Raw genomic sequence first — 7,998 nt, 5'->3', positions numbered from 1 at the left:
TTTGTCTTTTCGAGTTATTTCTTTAAAGCTATTGTGTAGTTTGGGGATAATTTTGATCTGAAAGCATGTGTATTGAAATACTTCACATTTAGAACAAATGCTCTGAAAATCTGAAATCTAGCATTTCCTAAAATATATAAATTAGTACTAATCCTACAAGGATTAGTAGGACTAGAGATGGGTGGAGAATGGGCAGGTAAGCACCATAACAGTTCAGGAAGACTTTGGGAGAAATTTTCCATAATGTCAAAGTACACTAATTTAGATTGAATGTAGTGGGGAACAGGAACAACTTGCAGAGAAAATAACCTGGGAGATATTGACATAATACATAAAAAAGAACTGTCACTTTGTTTTCCTCTTGTAACAACAGTGGCAACACTGCACATAGAGTACGGTTTGCTGTTGGTATTTTTTAGTGAACAAGGTCAGTTCGTTTGATATAAAAAGCAAAGACTTGACCCTGTAAATACAAAGCTCCAAATTTTACATCCTCATAGAAGACCCAACTGTTTAATATATAGATCCAAACTCTATAAATACCTGCTAACATAAATCTTGCTTTGACTTAGCCTGTTCATCTTCTCAGGATTGATGAGACTAGAAATATGCCTTTTGGTTAGAGGAACAAGAAAATAATTCCAATGATATCCAAATTGCTCAGGACTTCAGAAAAAAAAAAAACAACATGTAAATGCTCTAATACTAGATGAGGTGTCCAGCGAGATTGTGTAATCTTCATTTAGAGATTTTCAAATCTAATCTTGCCAAGACCCTAAGCAACATCCTGATCCAGCTTTCAAGGTAGTTCTGATTTGATCAAGAGGTCTCTTCTAATGTTAGTCTTTATGTGATTCTGTGGCCCTTGGATTTTTTTTTTTTTTTATTTTTAAACGTATCAACATCTTCAGTTAAGATAAAAAACATTTGTGGGATAATGCTGACAGACAAATTTCCTCAGGCTTGTACAGTTTAAAAATATTTTGAAGTATTTCTTGTTTTTTTGAGCGACAGTAACCAACTTAAAATGCTCTTTTAGTTTGCTGTTGAAGGGTTAGAAGTTGTACTATGATCAGTAAATAGTCTAACATACCTTTTAAAGCTTTGAACTAACTGAATATTTCCTCTGCATATGAAGACTTTCAGTGGAATGATTGTAGTTTTTGCCTGGCAGTAGTGAGTTGAGCTATCTAGTGAGTAGACAGTGCTACCCCCAGCAAAAAACTGGTGATGCTGTTAATGTGAGAGATGAATAATGAACTGGCAATGAAAACATAATAGCCCATGGCCCATGGCATGTCTCCCACAATATGTTCCTCTGCAATGAGTAAGGCTGTACATATTTCAACTTCTACTTTAAAATGTTCATTCCCTATTTTCTCATCTTTCTCCTTCTCAAAAGTCTTACCCAGTAATTTCAAAATCTTTTTTGAATAAGTACATCCATTTAAAAGAAATGAAGACTGATCATCAAATAGCAATAATGAAGTTTTTCAAGTCAAATGGCTGTAAAATTATCTATACGACTCCAATGTTTGAATCCCCACAGACATGAACTTTTACAGAATCTCTTGCCAAATTGCAGTTGTGATGGAAGTTTTAAATGATACTCAATTTTCACCAACTAGCAATAAATATACTGCAATACTGTGTGTTGACCTTGCAAAGGCATCTGATAAAACAGATTGTAGTCAGCTGTAGGGATTTGCTTCCAAACTGTAGCAAACTAGATGGGGAAGAGGCAATGATGTAACATATACTCCCTTCTCTAGATTTTGAACAGATTGAAAGGGAATACAGTCAACATTCAAATGTTTCTTTGTTGTCATGCATATTAAAAGCCCAGGGTAAAACTTTGCATTTTTATCCCTGACTGTGTACATAGATAGTACTATTCTCCATCCAAATGTGCAATATGAAAACTTGTCTGCATCAGTCATCTTGAAATAATTGCTTTAATTTGAGTCTGTAGTTGAAAGTGAACACAAGGTCAGTGTCATCTCCTAGCAGTAACTTTTCCCAACAATTTCCTTTTTTGCAGCTTGACAAATAATAAATGCTTGGTGGGAGCTTTAAATTTAAAATTCATTGTCGACCAGCTGATAAGAGACATATCAAATATTGAATTTCACTATATAAATAGGCATATCCAGAAGTACAAAGAAGATTCCAATGACTTTCATTTGTTGTACTGCCTTGGTTATCAAATTTCCCACTAATCAAAACTTTCACTTCTGTCATGTCCCTGACAGTTTTACATATCATATTTATTTATCATACACCTCTGTTTATCAAAGTTTTGTTTATAACATGCCTCCCGTGGAGGAATGATACTCTGCATACACAAATGCAGCTGGTATTTGAGATTTTGACTTGCAATCTTGTGTTTTTGAAGCCAAGATTTAAAGGATAAAAGAAAATTGCCATTGTCTGTGAACATAAGTACAAAATGCTTTTGCTTACTCTGAGAGATTATGAGCAATGATGGAAGAGACTGTAATGCAATGTGCTTAGAAATCCCATGCAGTGGGTGCTAGAAAGGTAAGAAGCTAACAAAGGAATTCGATTGTCTGCATAGAAGAGGTGCTGAGTTTGGAACCAAAATTTGGGACTTGATTTTTCAAATGACTTGGTGCTGTTTGTAGCATTAATTCAATCTTTGTCTCTTCCTTTTGTTTCTCTGAGGTCTCATGTCTTGTGCATTCATAAATCTTAGGATATGCTCTCCTAGTTCTTGCCCGGTCCTAAATGTGGCTCACAGGAGAGCATCCCCCACATTCACCAGCAAAGCAAAAAGCCCTTCATAAAAAATAGATGTTTTGACAATGGAAAGAAGACAATTAAGGGAAAAGCATTTAAAAGCAAAAATTGATACACAGGTTTGTCTTGCCTTGATTTACTTCAGGAGGCAAACTGAAGGCCACATCATGTAAGCTTTTAATCCTTGCTTTGTGTCTCCACAATCTACGTGCCCTCCCTGCAGTAGAGTGTGCCCTTTCAGTCTTCTCAGGTCCTTTGATTGTCCCTCTTCCTCTGCGCTGTCTCACCCAGATATGCAAACACAGCCAAGGACTGAGTTACTCTTAGGAAAAACAGCCTGTCATCTGCTTAGGATCTCTGCTCACTCCCCACCATATCACTCTGGGCTCCACATAGCAGAGAAAATGCCATAATTTTGGCCAAAAACAGCTTCAGGTAGAGAAAGAGGATGGGTACACACAGCCATGACGTTGGAAGGTGGCACTGAGGTGGTACAGATGAAAATGGTATGCAAGGTGGAATTCATATCGAAAGAGTAAAAATTTTTGTTATCAAACAGTTCAATCATTTTAAATTCTGTATTGGATTAATAGTGGACAACAACCATTCTTTCTGGAATGTCTCACTTTCTATACTGGCACTTGCACTTTCAAATTACTCAAAGGTTCCTAAAGGTAGTGAAAAAAAAAGAGAAACAAATTCCTTGTTTCTTTTGCCCCTTTGAAAAAGCATCATAAGTTCATTTACGGGGGGGGGGGGGGAAGAAAGAAAAATATAGAACTCATGGTTTAAATAAAGTTGAAATGTTTGCAACTCTCTTCCTTCCTCAAAAACTTGAAGTTCTAAACTTAAAAAGTGATAACCCAGAAAGCTGAAAATAAGAGGTGTCTGACAGGACTGACTGTTCTTTTTCAGAGTTGAAGGGTTACTCAGATTTCTCATCTCTCTTAGGTAAAATCTCCAGTTATAAACAAAAAGAGCCTGGTATACTTCAACTGGCAGATGTCTCTAAAGTCTGCAAACAAGCCCTGCTTGTACAGCTTGGCAAGCCTGGGTGTTGAAAGAGAGTTTGGTTGTGAAGATGGCAAGATGACCTTGTGGAGGAGTTCAGTCAGTTCCTACAAGAAAAGGAAGCTGAATGGCAGGGAGTGTGACATTGATAACATGGGGATTGAGTCATAATGCAGGAAACCAGCAAGGACATCTGCACTAGTAGGGTGTTTAGTGCTGACATGCAAACTAGTCTCATTTTTGAAAGAGACACTAAGTTTCTCTTTAGTAACTCAGCATTCTCAGAAAGATGTTCAGGGATTTGTCCCATTGCAGAGGCTTAACTCTTACAATGCCCACCGAGGGGTACCCAGTCTGAGGAAAGAGCAATAGCTTCTACTCATTAAACACATTTTTAGTAGAATTTCTGCAGTGATAAATTATTTACATGATTAAAACTGAAAGCAATAGCAGATGTCTCATTACTTATATGCAGAGACAGATCTGAGTCATTATTAAATGATTTTAGTGATTCTTGATCAGTCCTGACCACAAGCTCAAAAAGAGGATTCTGGTGAACAGGGATTTATGGCTTATTAAAGTAGATTCCTCAGGCAATTCATAGCAATTGGGAGATCTGCAGATCTTAATGTGGGCTGGTATTGAATCTGAAACACTTATTTTAATGTACAATTTTGTAGAACTTCAGTTCCTCGAAGACCCATTATATAACCTAGGACTCACACTTTTCTACTGGAACACGATGTGGCTGTAGCCTAAAATATGGTACAATAGTTTACTTCTTTTGTTTAAACTCTTTCGGTCTCTGTTTTCCATATGTTACATTATAGTAGATTGCTCTATATTTTAAATTTTCTAGTTCCAGGTTTAAACGGGTAGCTGTTTAAGTTATCCTAAGCTCATGAATGTGCCTCTTCCAAATTTATTCTCAAAGGCAATTTTCCAGACACTTTCTTTCTCTGTTAAGATCAATCTCTAACAATCAAAGCTTTTTTTCATTCTTAAAGGTGTCTTAAATTCATCATAATCTCCTAAGGCAAGGGAAATTTCCTTCCTTTGTCTAGACTTTCTCTTGTTCAGTGTAGCTGCTGATCAAACAGAAATTTCAAGGAGCCCTCATTTGCAACAAACTCTTTAACTTTGTAGAGATTTTTTTTTTTGCTACTTTATTTCATCCTTTTCTGCTCATTGTAGATGCTGTAAAATCATAGCAAACAAATTACAGTTTATAATGAACTTCTCTTGCATGATAGTTATGTTTTATGAATAGCAAAGCACTGATGGGTTGATCTGCTGCAGAGGAGAGGCTAGTGAAAATCAGAGAGTGAGAAGCTCTTGTTACTTCTTGATCTTTTATGGCATATGCATTCACTTAATGGGTCATTGAACTAAGAATCTGAATTGTTCTAAATTAGGAACCACTTTATTTTACTCAGCTGCATGCAACTATTCTATAAAACAGTATAGAAAAACTAGGAAGAAACAGGCAAGTGCAAAACAGAGGAAGAAAAAGCACTCAAAAAGTAGTGATCAGTTGCCATTTTCTGGCACTGTAGTTTTCCTGTAAACAACTACATAGGTACCTTTCCAGAGACTAACACTCTTTAGTATTTTCATAATAGTTTGATTAACAACAATAAAAACATGCTGTTAAAATTGCATAAAATGTGGAACTGGTAAAGGGAATCAAGGACCAGATCAGAACTTGAAAAACTGGAGGAATGGTTTCCAAACAGGAAGAAATTCAACAGGTTCAAGTGACAGACACTGAACTTCTGCAGGAAGAAGAAACTTATCAAATACAAATCACACAGCCAGCTACTCCACAGCAATTCATCAAATAAGGCCCTTGGGGCAGAAAACGTGTAACAATTTACACATCAATTCAACGTGAATGCATATAACCATGTCATGTTACTGTAAACAAAGGGAGCACCATGCTGAGATGCATAAGCAGAAGGGATAACAGCCTGCTGGAATTGAGAAGTGATCTTTTTGCACTTTCCATGTTGATAAGAATATCTGGAGTAGTGCCTTCATCTTTGGACACTGTGCCTCAAAAAAGATATGGACCATATTAAAAGAACATTGCCCTAAGAACAGGCAGAGGTCTAGAAAAGATGAACAAGATAAAAGGATGAAATAAATGGAGAAGATTAACAAGGAGAAAATAACAAACAGAAGACTTCAGTCTTAGAAAATGCAGGAATATTGCGGAGGGAGAAACTTGTCCATTTTCCATGTCCAGGATGGATGGGCAAGAAGCATCGGTTTAAATTGTAAAAATTGGGAAAATATTTCCAACTGGAAAATTAGGCTGTCACTGGGACAGGGGGAATGAGAATCTCCATTGCTGGAAATCTCTGGGGACAATGCAGGAGAAAATCTCACAGGGTTGGGAGTGTACAGACAAGCTACTCTGCTGTGGAGTATGGGATAGCCCAGACTGCCTCTTGAGTCCTTTCTTGCCACAGCTTCTCATGATTCTGCAAAAAGAGAGGAGTTGGAATAGATACGCTGTTGTGAGAAGGAAATATTATGAAGATATGAAATCAAGGATATTATTTACTCAGGTTTACATGGTGCAGGATTTTCGTATAAAATAAAGCCACACAACTACTAATATGTCTCTCAGATCTTACCACTGGGATGACTGTGGTGGAGTTTATGGACTTACAGAGAAAACTGTGAGGGGAGGAGTGACTGACTGTTGAGCTGACAATGCCATCTGTGGAGCTGTGACAAACTGAATGGTGACTCAACCTAAAAGGAAACATGGACAGACCTAAGGCTGCCAAGCTGATGAGGGAAAAGTGACCACTTCGTAGTTGTGGCATCTTTAATCTAGGAATGAATATTTTCTTAAGTTCCTACCAAAATGTTCACATTCTTGGATACAGTTTATAGATTTCTCTTCCCTTGCCAACTGAGCCTAAGTCACCTACACAGCCCGAGTCTGAGGGTTTGGTGCCTGGCTGTGACTGGTTTTTGCAGGAAGGGCTCTGAAGTGTTTGCCAGCAGCTCTCTTGTTTTTCCAAATGCTGAAGAATCTAGGTGACATGCTTATTATGGTCATGCTGGAAAGTCTGAGAAATCAGATGTGAATGAAGATCAAAGTGCAACATGTCTCTTACAGGATGGAAGTGCAAAAGCCTGGAGAAAGCTTGCTCTTAAACTGAAGGGCCTGAGAACAGCAAAGGGAGAATAGCAGTTAGGTAACATAGAGTACAAGGGCTCTCATCAAACAAGCATTTCCAGATGATCATATCCAGAAGTGCCCAGTCTGTTTCCAGACTTGATTTGTAACTGTTGGGTTAGTTGAGCAATCCAGAGGCAGCCCAAAACAACTCAAATGTTGCTGTGCTGCATTCTCCAGAAATGTAGTGTTTTCCACTGCTACTGTAAGAGTCATTCTCAATCTCTCATTTGTAAAGCTCAGCCTTTAGGAGCTGGAAAGCAACCTGTGTGGCACTAAATTGATCTGACTGGGGATTGTGCTCTGTGAGTCTGAGCAGCATGGCAATGGATCACCTCCATATGCTCAAACTTACTCCCTTTATTTTCAAAACATGATGCCCATGTCCAGATTGCCTGCTGGAAACAATCCTTGGCATCTGGTATCTCCTAAACTGTGCCTGGGTGTCATCCGGGCAGTGATACTTGGCATGAGCCAAAACCATGCAAGAGGCTCTGCTAACAGTTATAACAGAACAGATGATTGTGGACCACTGCCAGTGTCTGTGTCTTGGCCCTGTTTTGTTTATTTGTATTGAAGTAGCCTAAGAGAAGCTCTGCTAGTAAAATAATTGCTATATACAATACAGTAGGTCTGATAAAAGCCATATGGGAATTGTTTTTCAAGGGGTTAGAGATGTTGCATGTTTGGGTCAACATATGCGGCTTCCAGAAGACAGTTCTATGGGAACCAGACCATCAGACGTGGAATGACCAGACACTGAGTAAGTCCTTCACTGTTTTTTTTTTGGTGAGAATAAATTTTGCAGGTAAGTTTTCAGCCAAATCATATTTCTGACTGTGTTGTGTTGACCTTGACTAGATGCCAAGTGCCTACCAAAGCTGCTCTACCACTACCCACCCTCAACTGGACAGGCGAAAGAAAAATACAACAGAAGACTTGTAGGCTGGGGGAGATCATTCACTGATTACCATCACAGGCAAAATAGAGAAATAAGTCTAATTTATTACTAATAAAATTAGAGTAGGATA

The sequence above is a fragment of the Empidonax traillii genome, unplaced genomic scaffold, assembly GCF_003031625.1.
Source record: "Empidonax traillii isolate 1590-97213 ecotype Southwest subspecies unplaced genomic scaffold, ASM303162v1 scaffold705:size332303, whole genome shotgun sequence".
NCBI lineage: Eukaryota > Metazoa > Chordata > Aves > Passeriformes > Tyrannidae > Empidonax > Empidonax traillii.
This window is presented reverse-complemented; position numbering follows the sequence as displayed.